General features: G+C 42.6%; 1 pseudogene; it reads left to right on the forward strand.

The window, feature by feature from the left end:
* The first annotated feature begins 3,579 nt into the window (after positions 1-3,579).
* Positions 3,580-3,681, forward strand: LOC129656744 (uncharacterized; annotated as a pseudogene).
* The last annotated feature ends 9,984 nt before the right edge of the window (positions 3,682-13,665 follow it).

Here is a 13,665-nt window from a genome sequence, read left to right on the forward strand (position 1 = left end):
TGAGGATTACATTTCTATCTGGCCAGAAGAAAGTGAAAGTCGCTCAGTCGTGTCTGACTCTTTGTGACCCCATGGACTTAGTTCATGGAATTCTCCAGGCCAGAATACTGAAGCCTTTCCCTTCTCCGGGGGATCTTCCCAACCCAGGGATAAAACCCAGGTCTCCCACATTGCAGGCAGGTTCTTTACCAGCTGAGCCACAAGGGAAGCCCAAGAATACTGGAGTGGGTAGCCTATCCCTTCTCCAGAGAATCTTCCTGATCAAGGAATCGAACTGGGGTCTCCTGCATTGCAGGCAGATTCTTTACCAATTGAGATATGAGGGAAGCCCAATCTGACCAGAGAAAGTGCTCAATAAGTAGAATTAGTAATTAGCAGTATAATTAGAATTAATGCTCATTTTAGGGAGCTAGAAATCTTAAGAGGTAAGGACTATTCAACACTCAAAAGAAGAAGAAAGAAAAGAAAAGCAGATTTCTTAATGTGTGCTAACCCTATTCTAGATCTGCAGTCTTTGGCCTGCAAATTCATTGCATCTAAGTCTTCCTTAGACTGATTTCTATCTTCTAGAAAGGAATTTCTTGGTGTTTGAGTCTCTGGCCCATCTTGTCAGAGAAGATATAAATACCCCCATTTTAAAAAACTTGTTATTGGGATATGGTTGATTAACAATGTTGTGATAGTTTTAGGTGAACAGCAAAAGGGCCCAGCCACACATATAAAAGTATTCATTCCCCCTCAAACTCCCCCGACCCCGCTGATCCAGGCCACCGCACAAGATTGAAGAGTTTCATGCACTATATACAGTATGTCCTTGTTGGTTCTCCATTCCAACACAGCAGTGTGTACATGTCATTCCCAAACTCTCTATCATTATCCTTCCCCTGGCAACCACAAGTCCGTTCCTAAGTCAGTGAGTCTCTCTCTGCCTTGTAATTAACTTTTTGTTTTGTATTGGGGTGTTGCTGATTCAGGACTTTCCTGGTGGTGCAGACAGTAAAGAACCTGCCTGCAACGTGGGAGACCCAGGTTCGATTCTTGGATTGGAAAGATCCCCTGGAGAAGGGAATGGCTATCCACTCCAGTATTCTTGCCTGGAGAATTCCATGGATAGAGGAGACTGGTGGGCTACAGTCCATGGGATTGCAAACAGTCGGACATAACTGAGTGACTAACACACACATATAGCTGATTTAGCAATGTTATTATAGTTATAGGTGAACAGCAAATGAACTCAGTCATACATATACATGTAATACCCCCATTTTAAAGACTGAGAAAACTGAGATTCATGAAGGTGAAGTGATTTCTGTAAGGCCTCATGTACAGTTATCTGGAGAGTCAGGACCCCAATCCAGATCCTGCACTGCAAACCCCACTCCTTGCTCGGTCACTCACAGCTCTCTACTCACACTGTCTCCTGGACCACTCCAGTGCTCCCCGACCCAAGGCATCCCCCAGCTGTTGAGATCACATTTTCCAAAGGCTCCTCTTTGGTTCCACTCAGCCCTCAGACTGACACTTTGGAAACCTCAAAGCTGACAAGTGCCAAACCTTGTGATTATGAAAAATTAGAATCCTGCTAGGATTTTCTTGTATTAATTCCTCAAGTTATTCTATTCATACAAAAGGGAAATTGTCCACTCCTGGGCACTACCTCTTGACAAAATCCCTGATGCCAATACACATCTCCTTCCTTTAACTTTTGCCCTGTGCTCGCGCTCTCTCTCTCTCTCTCTCTATTCTATTTTATAGGCAGAGCAAAACAATCTCCCAAATTGACAAGATCTCTATCTAATAAATGGGGGGAATGATTCGTCACAACAGGGTTCAGAAGTGAACTGATTTTTCTGCAGGCTGAGACTCCTAAGATCCACTTAGGGAGTTATTAACTGAGCTTGTAAGATGCTGGCTTTGTAAAGTGGTGTGACATGTTGGCAATGCTGAAGAATCAATGCTGGCCCGAATTCAGTGGAGAAATGCAGAGCCAAGAGTGCTGGGAGGGGCTGGCCACCTAATTTCCTGGGCCCTTTGCAGAGCCTCAGGTGAGAGTCTGCAGTGAGCATGCAGCACAGATGTGAAGTGGGGCATGGGACACCGCCTTGCAGACCGCTGGGAGCCCGGCAGTGCAACTCTGTTCATTGTTCATCACATGCATCAGACTTATATTAGTGATTGTCTCCTTTGTGCTGGGCAACTGCTCTCCCTCTGAGCTCCCACAGTACTTTACTTGCAGCTCACCTAAAGCACCTATTTCATTCTTCCTGGTATTATGGTCAGCTTTTTATAATCTTCCACTGAGTTTTAAGTTTTTTGAGATCAGGGTCTATGTCTTACTCATCTCTGGCTTTCGAGTCTTGGGGCAGTGAGTGCTTCGTATGCGTTTGCTGAATCAATGAATTAAGGAATCGATGAACCAGTCAGTTGCTTAGTAAATATTTATGGACCATATACTATAATAGGGTTGGGCAGAATAATCCCTTTTCTGGACTGGAAGCTCCTCAGCAGAGTCCACTTTATAAAGAGACTGTCCTTTGTTACTTGAGTATTCCTTAAAATAGTTGAAGCTTGTAGGCATAACTAGGAAACTGGCTGATGCAAAGTTACTATAATCTGGTAGGCGGGATTAAGTGCCTATGGTGTGGTTGAAGTGATAAGAGCCTACTTTTCTTTTAGCCAAATGTTTTTGAAAGTTTGGGGAGTCATTTGTGCATGGGAAGCCCCATCCTTGTTCATTCTCATTTAGAAACGAGATGATCCCCAGCTGGCCCCATGAGAGATGGCCAGTGTGTGACAGTCTGAAGCTTACAACAACTCTCTATCTGGAATGGGCTGCCTAGGTTGAATCAATCTTTGGTAAAGAATCCACCTGCAATGCAGGAGATGCTAGAGATGCAGGTTCAGTCCCTCAGTTGGGAAGATTCCCTGGAGGAGGAAATGGCAACCTACTCCAGTATTCTTGCCTGGAGAACCCCATGGACAGAGGAGCCTGGTACGTGACAGTCCAAGGTGTTGCAAAGAGTTGGACATGACTGAGTATGCAAGCAATAGATAGTTGCCTATCAACAGCCAAAGTAGCTTGTTAAGGGCTGAAGTCCACTGCACAGATGAGTCTTTTTAAAGAATTGTGATAAATATATAGAACATAAAGCTTACCATATTAACCCATTTTTAGGTACACAGCTGTGGCATTAAGCACATTTATATCATCACGCAACATCCTCACCATCATCTCCAGAACTTTCTCACTTTCCCAAACTCAACTCTGTCCTCATGAAACACTGACTCCCATTCCCTCCCCCAGCCTCTGGTTTCCTTGGGTGGGACTTTAAGGCTATTGGAATGAACCCCCATATACATTTTTCACCTTCAGCTTGTACCACATCCTGGATGGAGTGATAGAAAATCACATCCCTTAATTCACCCTTTCTCTGGATATCCTATCTCTCTTTCCTAACAAATCTTGGGAGGATAAAAATAGAATTTAACTATGCTTGTGTTTTACTGAAGTCTGAGTCTTCATGTATAGGACCATTTGCTAGGAAATTAGTTCTGAAGCAAAATTTTAAAATAACTGTCAAGACTATACTTTCAGGGATCATTTCTATAGTTTGTTACTAGAGAAGTTTCTCTGAATGTGTAGAGCACCCGTAATAATGAGAAAACAGAAAGAGAAATTAAGGAAACAATTCCATTCACCATTGCAACGGAAAGAATAAAGTACTTAGGAATATATCTACCTAAAGAATCTAAAGACCTATATATAGAAAACTATAAAACACTGGTGAAAGAAATCAAAGAGGACACTAACAGATGGAGAAATATACCATGTTCATGGATTGGAAGAATCAATGTAGTGAAAATGAGTATACTACCCAAAGCAATCTATAGATTTAATGCAATCCCTATCAAGCTACCAACAGCATTCTTCACAGAGCTAGAACAAATAATTTCACAATTTGTATGGAAAAACAAAAAACCTCGAATAGCCAAAGCGATCTTGAGAAAGAAGAATGGAACTGGAGGAATCAACCTACCTGACTTCAGGCTCTACTACAAAGCCACAGTTATCAAGACAGTATGGTACTGGCACAAAGACAGAACTATAGATCAATGGAACAAAATAGAAAGCCCAGAGATAAATCCACGCACATATGGACACCTTATCTTTGACAAAGGAGGCAAGAATATACAATGGATTAAAGACAATCTCTTTAACAAGTGGTGCTGGGAACTCTGGTCAACCACTTGTAAAAGAATGAAACTAGAACACTTTCTAACACCATACACAAAAATAAACTCAAAATGGATTAAAGATCTAAACGTAAGACCAGAAACTATAAAACTCCTAGAGGAGAACATAGGCAAAACACTCTCTGACAGACATCACAGCAGGATCCTCTATGACCCACCTCCCAGAATATTGGAAATAAAAGCAAAAATAAACAAATGGGACCTAATTAAACTTAAAAGCTTCTGCACATCAAAGGAAACTATTAGCAAGGTGAAAAGACAGCCTTCAGAATGGGAGAAGATAATAGCAAATGAAGCAACTGACAAACACCTAATCTCGAGAATATACAAGCAACTCCTACAGCTCAACTCCAGAAAAATAAATGACCCAATCAAAAAATGGGCCAAAGAACTAAATAGACATTTCTCCAAAGAAGACATACAGATGGCTAACAAACACATGAAAAGATGCTCAACATCACTCATTATCAGAGAAATGCAAATCAAAACCATTATGAGGTACCATTTCACACCAGTCAGAATGGCTACGATCCAAAAGTCTACAAGTAATAAATGCTGGAGAGGGTGTGGAGAAAAGGGAACCCTCTTACACTGTTGGTGGGAATGCAAACTAGTACAGCCACTATGGAGAACAGTGTGGAGATTCCTTAAAAAACTGGAAATAGACATGCCTTATGATCCAGCAATCCCACTGCTGGGCATACACACTGAGAAAACCAGAAGGGAAAGAGACACGAGTACCCCAATGTTCATCGCAGCACTGTTTATAATAGCCAGGACATGGAAGCAACCTAGATGTCCATCAGCAGATGAATGGATAAGAAAGCTGTGGTACATATACACAATGGAGTATTATTCAGCCATTAAAAAGAATACATTTGAATCAGTTCTAATGAGGTGGATGAAACTGGAGCCTATTATACAGAGTGAAGTAAGCCAGAAAGAAAAACACCAATACAGTATACTAACGCATATATATGGAATTTAGAAAGATGGTAATAATAACCCTGTGTACGAGACAGCAAAAGAGACACTGATGTATAGAACAGTCTTATGGACTCAGTGGGAGAGGGAGAGGGTGGGAAGATTTGGGAGAATGGCATTGAAACTTGTAAAATATCATGTATGAAATGAGTTGCCAGTCCAGGTTCGATGCACGATACTGGAGGCTTGGGGCTGGTGCACTGGGACGACCCAGAGGGATGGAATGGGGAGGGAGGAGGGAGGAGGGTTCAGGATGGGGAACACATGTATACCTGTGGCGGATTCATTTTGATATTTGGCAAATCTAATACAGTTATGTAAAGTTTAAAAATAAAATAAAATTAAAAAAAAAAAATAACTGTCATTACCACAAAACTCATGGAAGAGAACATAGACAAAATATTCTCAGACAATAAATTGTAGCAATCGTTTCTTAGATAAGTCTCCCAAGACAGAAGAAATAAAAGCAAAAAAAAAAGGAGACCTAATGAAACTGAGGGGTATCTCCTCACCGCCGCCCTTCCTGACCTTCAACGTGGGATAGCTCCTCTAGGCCTTCCTGCGCCCGAGCAGCCACTGCTCCTTGGACGTGGGGTCAATTGCCAACCTGAAATTGCCAAGAGATCAAATTGCCAACATCCGCTGGATCATGGAAAAAGCAAGAGAGTTCCAGAAAAACATCTATTTCTGCTTTATTGACTATGCCAAAGCCTTGGACTGTGTGGATCACAATAAACTGTGGAAAATTCTGAAAGAGATGGGAATACCAGACCACCCCGCCTTCCTCTTGAGAAATCTGTATGCAGGTCAGGAACCAACAGTTAGAACTGGACACGGAACAACAGACTGGTTCCAACTAGGAAAAGGAGTACGTCATGGCTGTATATATTGTCACCTTGCTTATTTAACTTCTATGCAGAGTACATCATGAGAAACGCTGGACTGGAAGAAGCACAAGCTGGAATCAAGATTGCCGGGAGAAATATCAATCACCTCAGATATGCAGATGACACCACGCTTATGGCAGAAAGTGAAGAGGAACTCAAAAGCCTCTTGATGAAAGTGAAAGAGGAGAGGGAAAAAGTTGGCTTAAAGCTCAACATTCAGAAAACGAAGATCATGGCATCTGGTCCCATCACTTCATGGGAAATAGATGGGGAAACAGTGGAAACAGTGTCAGACTTTACTTTTTTGGTCTCCAAAATCACTACAGATGGTGACTGCAGCCATGAAATTAAAAGACACTTACTCCTTGGAAGGAAAGTTATGACCAACCTAGATAGCATATTCAAAAGAAGAGACATTACTTTGCCAATAAAGGTCCGTCTAGTCAAGGCTATCGTTTTTCCTGTGGTCATGTATGGATGCGAGAGTTGGACTGTGAAGAAGGCTGAGCGCCGAAGAATTGATGCTTTTGAACTGTGGTGTTGGAGAAGACTCTTGAGAGTCCCTTGGACTGTAAGAAGATCCAACCAGTCCATTCTGAAGGAGATCAGCCCTGGGATTTCTTTGGAAGAAATGATGCTAAAGCTGAAACTCCAGTACTTTGGCCACCTCATGGGAAGAGTTGACTCATTGGAAAAGACTCTGATGCTGGGAGGGATTGGGGGCAGGAGGAGAAGGGGAACGACAGAGGATGAGATGGCTGGATGGCATCACTGACTCGATGGACGTGAGTCTGAGTGAACTCCGGGAGTTGGTGATGGACAGGGAGGCCTGGCGTGCTGCAATTCATGGGGTCGCAAAGAGTCGGACACAACTGAGCTACTTAACTGAACTGAACTGAATGAAACTGAAAAGCTTTTTTAAAAAAAAAAAAAAATTATTTAGTTATTTTGCTGCACCAGGTCTTAGTTGTGACACGTGGGATCTAGTTCCCCGACAAGGAATTGAACCCAGGCCCCCTGCATTGGAAGTGTGAGGTCTTAGCTGCTGGACCACCAGGGAAATCACAAAATAGTCCCCTGTTTTGTTTTGTTTTTAAACCACACCATGCAGCATGCAGGACCTTAGTTCCCAAACCAGGGTTCAAACCTGCACCCACTGCAGTGAAAGTCCCAAGTCTTAACCACTGGACCACCAGGAAAATTCCTAAAAGCCTTTCACAGCAAAGGAAGTCATCAGAAAAACAATGACAACCTGAAGAATGGGAGAATATATTTGCAAACGATTCGACTGACAAGGGCTTAATTTTCAAAATATATAAATACCTCATACAACTTCATATTTAAAAAAAAAAAAAACCCAATCAAAAAAATGAGCAAAAGACCAAAATAGACATTTCTTCAAAGAAGATACACAGGTGGCCACAGGCACATGAGGAGAAGCTCAGTACCACCAATTATTAAAGAAATGCAAATCAAGCCACAATGAACAGTCACTCAGTCATGTTCGACTCTTTGTGATCCCATGGACTGCAGTACTCCAGGCCTCCCTGTCCATCACCAACTCCCGGAATTTATTCTAACTCATGTCTGTTGAGTCAGTGATGCCATCCAACCATCTCATCCTCTGTCATCCCCTTCTCCTCCCGCCTTCGATCATTCCCAACATCAGGGTCTTTTCCAATGAGTCAATTCTTCACATTAGGTGGCCAAAGTATTGGAGTTTCAGCTTCAGCATCAGTCCTTCCAATAAATATTCAGGACTGATTTCCTTTAGGATGGACTGGTTGGATTTCCTTGCAGTCCAAGGGACTCTCAAGAGTCTTCTCTAATACCACAGTTCAAAAGAATCAATTTTTCGGCACTCAGCTTTCTTTATAGTCCAACTCTCACATCCATACATGACCACTGGAAAAACGATAGCTTTGACTAGATGCATCTTTGTTGACAAAATAATGTCTCTGCTTTTTAATATGCTGTCTAGGTTGGTCATAACTTTTCTTCCAAGGAGCAAGCGTCTTTTAATGTCATGGTTGCAGTCACCATCTGCAGTGATTTTGGAGACCAAAAAAAATAAAGCCTGTCACTGTTTCCACTATTTCCCCATCTATTTACCATGAAGTGATGGGACCAGATGCCATGATCTTCGTTTTCTGAATGTTGAGCTTTAAGCCAACTTTTTCACTCTCCTCTTTCACTTTCATCAAGAGGCTCTTAGTTCTTCTTTGGTTTCTGCCATAAGGGTGGTGTCATCTGCATATCTGAGGTTATTGATATTTCTCCCGGCAATCTTGATTCCAGCTTGTGCTTCTTCCAGCCCAGTGTTTCTCATGATGTACTCTGCATAGAAGTTAAATAAGCAGGATGACAATATACAGACTTGACGTACTCCTTTTCCTATTTGGAACCAGTCTGTTGTTCCATGTCCAGTTCTAACTGTTGCTTCCTGACCTGCATACAGATTTCTCAAGAGGCAGGTCAGGTGGTCTGGTATTCCCATCTCTTTCAGAATTTTCCACAGTTTATTGTGATCCACACAGTCAAAGGCTTTGGCATAGTCAATAAAGCAGTAGTAGATGTTTTTCTGGAACTCTCTTGTTTTTTTGAGGATCCAGTGGATGTTGACAATTTGATCTCTGGTTCCTGCCTTTTCTAAATCCAACTTGAACATCTGGAAGTTCACAGTTCACTTACTGTTGAAACCTGGCTTGGAGAATTTTGAGCATTACTTTGCTAGCATGCAAGATGAGTGCAATTGTGCAGTAGTTTGAGCATTGTTTGGCATTGCCTTTCTTTGAGATTGAAATGAAAACTGACCTTTTCCAGTCCTGTGGCCGTCAGTCAGAATGGCCATAATTAAAAAGCCTACAAAAAAAATTTTTACAAATAATAAATGCTGAAGAGAGTGTGGAGAAAAGGGAACTCTCCTACACTGTTGGTGGGAATGTAAATTGCTGCAATTATTATGGACAACAGTTTGGAGGTTCCTTAAAAAACTAAAAATAGACCTACAGTCCCACTCCTGGACATATATCCAGAAAAGATGAGAACTCTGATTTAAAAAGATATATGTATCCCCAATGTTCACTGTTGTTCAGTCACTAAATCATGTCCAACTTAGTGAGCCCACCAGGATTCTCTGTCCATGGGATTTCCCAGAGAAGAATACTGGAGTGGGTTGCCATTTACCATTCCAGGGGATCTTCCCAACCCAGGGATTGAATCCGGGTCTCCTGCATTGGTGATTAAATGGCAGAACAAAGACTCCATCCTAAGCCTATCAGACCAAAAGCCTCTCATTATAATCACTGTGTTACTGGGTGCTGTATCAATGGCCTTGAACTTCCAAGGATGAGCATCTTCTGCTTCCCTGGATGCTTAAGAGACAAACAGGCCAACTTCACAGGAAAGTACTTTAGCCTTCACGCCATCAGATATTCTTACTTGATGGCACTATGAGTTCACCTGGAGTTCCTTGGACACTCCCCCATAAATACCCTGTAATGGTTAGCTCAGAGGGAGGCTTAGAGCATCCTTTGTTGAGACTGTTTTAAAAAATTAGGTGCTGGGTGTTGGTTTTTTCTTTTTCTCTCTTTGGTGAACTGAAGACCCTTGGCTACAAATGGCCTTTCAAAACTCACTTTATCCATTCACTACCAATGATATTATGTGCTGACAGAGGTATGTGTTTTCCTGCCCATCTGGCTTTGCCTGAGTACCTGTGTTATAGATGTTGGCAGAGAACTACACAAATTCTACCCAAAGGGACATCAGGCTGGTGTGGGCCCTCAAGGATGTCCACTTAATGGGACTGGAGCTTCAATTAAGCCTTAGAGAATAGGTCTTCCTATACAGGAAAGGGGTCCTGCAAACTCAGGTTTGAGTCTGTTTAAAACTAGTGAGGCAGGATGCTCCAGATGTGGAAATACAGTCCCCTGAAGAAGGTGAGTCATCTTGGAGTGCACTTACTAGAAAGTCCTCTGACCTCCACCTGTGCCCACTCCCACCATCTTGGTCAGTGGTGGTTGACATTCCTTTAAGATACAAGGTTTAAAATGCAATGGCTCCTTGAAAAGGTGGACTCCTCTTCACACCATGACTACTCTTCATATGTGTGTGGAACTCCACAGTGTGTAAATCATTTGCATTAACCTATGTCATTGTGAATGCTCACAGCAATCTGTGCTCATGTCTCAGTTCTTACAAAAAGCAAGACAGGGGCTTCGCTGGTGGCTCAGTGGTAAGGAGGAGAATCTGCCTGCCAGTGCGGGAAATGTGGGTTTGATCCCTGATCTGGGAAGAAAGATCCCACATGTCTTGGAGCAGCTAAGCCCGTGTGCCACAACTACTGAGCCCAACTACTGAAGCCCACACGTTCTAGAGCCTGTGCTCCACAGCATGAGAAGCCATTGTGACGAGAAGCCTGCACACTGCAAGTAGAGAGTAACTCCCACTCGCCACAACTAGACAAAGTCCTGCACAGAAGTGAAGATCCAGCACAGCTAAACATAAATAAATAAAATTTTGTTTAAGAAAAAGAGAGAGCAAGAGAATTAGAGTGACTTGTCCAAAGACAGTAGGTGACCTCAAGAGAATTGAGACCCAGATTTGATGGTTCTAAGTCCAGAACTCTTTCACTGTAGTGGAACTGCTTCTGACTATACACTGAGATATAAGTGGCCATTATCCCCAAAGCTAGAACTGCTAGTTGGAAGAGAGATTTCCAGCCTTAGAACCTAGGTACCTGCAGGTAGCGGGTCTCCTGAAAGGATGCAGGGGAAGCGTAGGGGTAGAGAGGATGCAAGAAGGGGAGGAGTATCCTAGGAGAACTCTGCCAGCTTTACATCCCTGCCAAGGAATGAGTCTGCTTTTAGCTCAGAAGTGGCCACAGACCTCCCCCTGGTCCTAAAAGCCTTTTAAAAAATGTTGTTGTTGTTTTATGACTTGCCAGGAGTGTTTTCTCCAGCTAAGCAATAATGGAAGACAGTGACCAAATGCCAATTGGGTGATCCCATGGAAACTCTTCTGGGTGGTGATGTTTACAGGCGACGAGGTCAGAAGAGCTGCTACTGGCTGGGGGGCACTGGGAGTGCAGAGTGAGCCTCAGGGGTTGTGGAGTCTGGAGCCCCTGCTATGAGATGTAGTCAGTTTTTCTCAAGCATGAGAGGCATGTGAGAGTCATTTACATTTCTTGGTCTGGTTGCTTAAAAGATTAATAGCAAAACACTATGTATTCTCAGCAGGAAAAAAGGGTAGAAAGAGTAACTGCCACTGCACTGATGCTCGCTTTCTCTTCATTCATCCATGGACGTTTCTCCATATAGCTCTGAGCTGGATGAGAGCGCTGGGAAGGTGCGGGGGATTCTCCCATCTTGTCCTCAAGTAGCTCACAGTCTAGGTAGGGAGACGGATATGGCAATAAAGCAATGATATCAGAGGGCTAAACACCAAAAATCGAGTTGAACCAGACAGAGTGGCAACAGGAAAGGATGTTTGGACTCTAAGGGAGGATATCCACAAGGGCTTCCTGGAGGAAGTGTCATGTGAGTGGAGTTCTCATGTGAGTTTCAACATAAAAAAGCTGCACAAGTCACTACTGTGCAATTTGATGCATTTTCAGAAATTGGAATAAATCTGTGGAAGTAGCATTCAGATCAAGAAACACACAGCATCCCAGAAGGCGCACTCTTGTCCCCTCCCAGTTGCTACCCACCGCCCCTAGCCCCCAAGAAGTAGCCACGGACCTGGCCCTAAAGCATAGATTTGTTTTGCCTATTTTAAGCTTTATATAAATGGAGCCATTCTGTATGAACTCATTGATGGCTGAGATGAAGCTGAAAGGATAAATAGGAATTATCAGGGGGTAGGGTAGAGAAGTGCATTGCGAGAAGAAGGGGTAGAATGCTCAAAGCAGAGATGGAATAACATCATGTATGAGAACTGTCAGCTTTCAGCTGTGCTGGAACATAACATTCAAGAAGGGGAGGAGACCTGAAAGGTTACTAAAGAGGAAGGCGGGGAGAGAAGGTTGTCATGGAAAACCTTCCACATCACGCAAAGGCATTGGGTTTGTTTGGTTTTTTAATAAGAAAGATTTCAAATATGGAGTTGTTATTTATTCTGAGCAATGTGTGACTTCAGAGTTTATTTTTCTTTTAATATGTATTTATTTATTTGGCTGCACTGGGTCTTAATTACAGCATGTGGAGTCTTTCATTACAGCATGGGAACTCTTAAGTTGCAACACGTGGGACTAGTTCCCTGACCAGGGAATTAACCTGGGCCCCCTGCACTGGGAGTGAGGAGTCTTAGCCATTGGAGCACCACAGAAGTCCAAACATTGGGTTTTTAGCCTGGAAACCTATGGTTCTGAAATCTGACTAATTTTCAAGGTCACTTGGGCAACTTTCAATGCACACAGATCCTAGGACCCACCATCAGAGATTTGATTTTTTTAACGTTCTTCCTAAAGTGTTCTCATAATTAGCTGAGTTTGGAAATCATTTTACAGATATTGGGGAGCCACTGAAGGATTTTAAGCAAGAGAGTGGGAGGATCCAACTGGAGTTTAAAAGATGATGTAGGTTATTTAATGAGGAGGCTGTGGCGGTAGACAAAAGATGCCCCAGTTCAACCTGGGATGCCGTGCAGGGTTTGGAGTTGAGAGGACAATCTTGAGAGAGAATTGTCGTTCAGTTGCTAAGTTGTTTTTGACTCTTTTGTGACCCCATAGACTATAGACCGCCAGGCTCCTCTGTCCATGGGATTTCCCAGGCAAGAATACTGGAGTGGGTTGCCATTTTCTTCTCCAGGGGATCCTCCCAACTCTGGGATCAAACCCATATCTCCTGCATTGGCAGGAGGATTTTTTTGCCTCTGAGCCACCAGGGAAACCCTGAGAGATAATGAGGAGGTAGAATGAACCAAATGTGTTGATCAACTGGCCATGGAAGGTGGTGGAGTAGGAGGACCCAAAAAAGATACCCAGGTTTCTGGCTTGTGCGTGAGCAAACTTAGGGGGCAGAAAAAGTAACATCATATTTTTGTTTAATTCACTTATCCATAATAACTGCACCCCAATTTCTCTACATATCTTTGTTAAATTTGTTTATTCGGCAAATGTTTTCTAAATGTCAAATATATGTATGACACTGTTCCAAGCACTGAGTCATATGTAAAAGACAGAATCAAAAAGATCCAAAATATTGAGAACAGTTAGTGTTTGAGAAAAAATATTGGCCTTTTTTCCCCTTTCAATTTACTAAATATATTCCAGGCAACAGTCATATGTCAAGTTAGATCTGAGAGGAGCACATATGATCAGTGATGTGGTGTGGAGAGGGGAGAGGACTAGAACCTTCCAGAGGTGGGTGATAGTGGTTATTTCAACCTTGTGTTAAACCTTACAATACTATTGTACTCCTTACAACAACTATGTTTACTGTATTTATTTTCTACATTTGTATAGATGAGAAAATTAATAATTCACCCTCAGTTGCACAGTGAATAAGTAATAATGCTAAGATTCAAGCAGGAACACATG

This window comes from Bubalus kerabau, chromosome 6 (assembly GCF_029407905.1).
Source record: "Bubalus kerabau isolate K-KA32 ecotype Philippines breed swamp buffalo chromosome 6, PCC_UOA_SB_1v2, whole genome shotgun sequence".
Taxonomy (NCBI): Eukaryota; Metazoa; Chordata; class Mammalia; order Artiodactyla; family Bovidae; genus Bubalus; species Bubalus kerabau.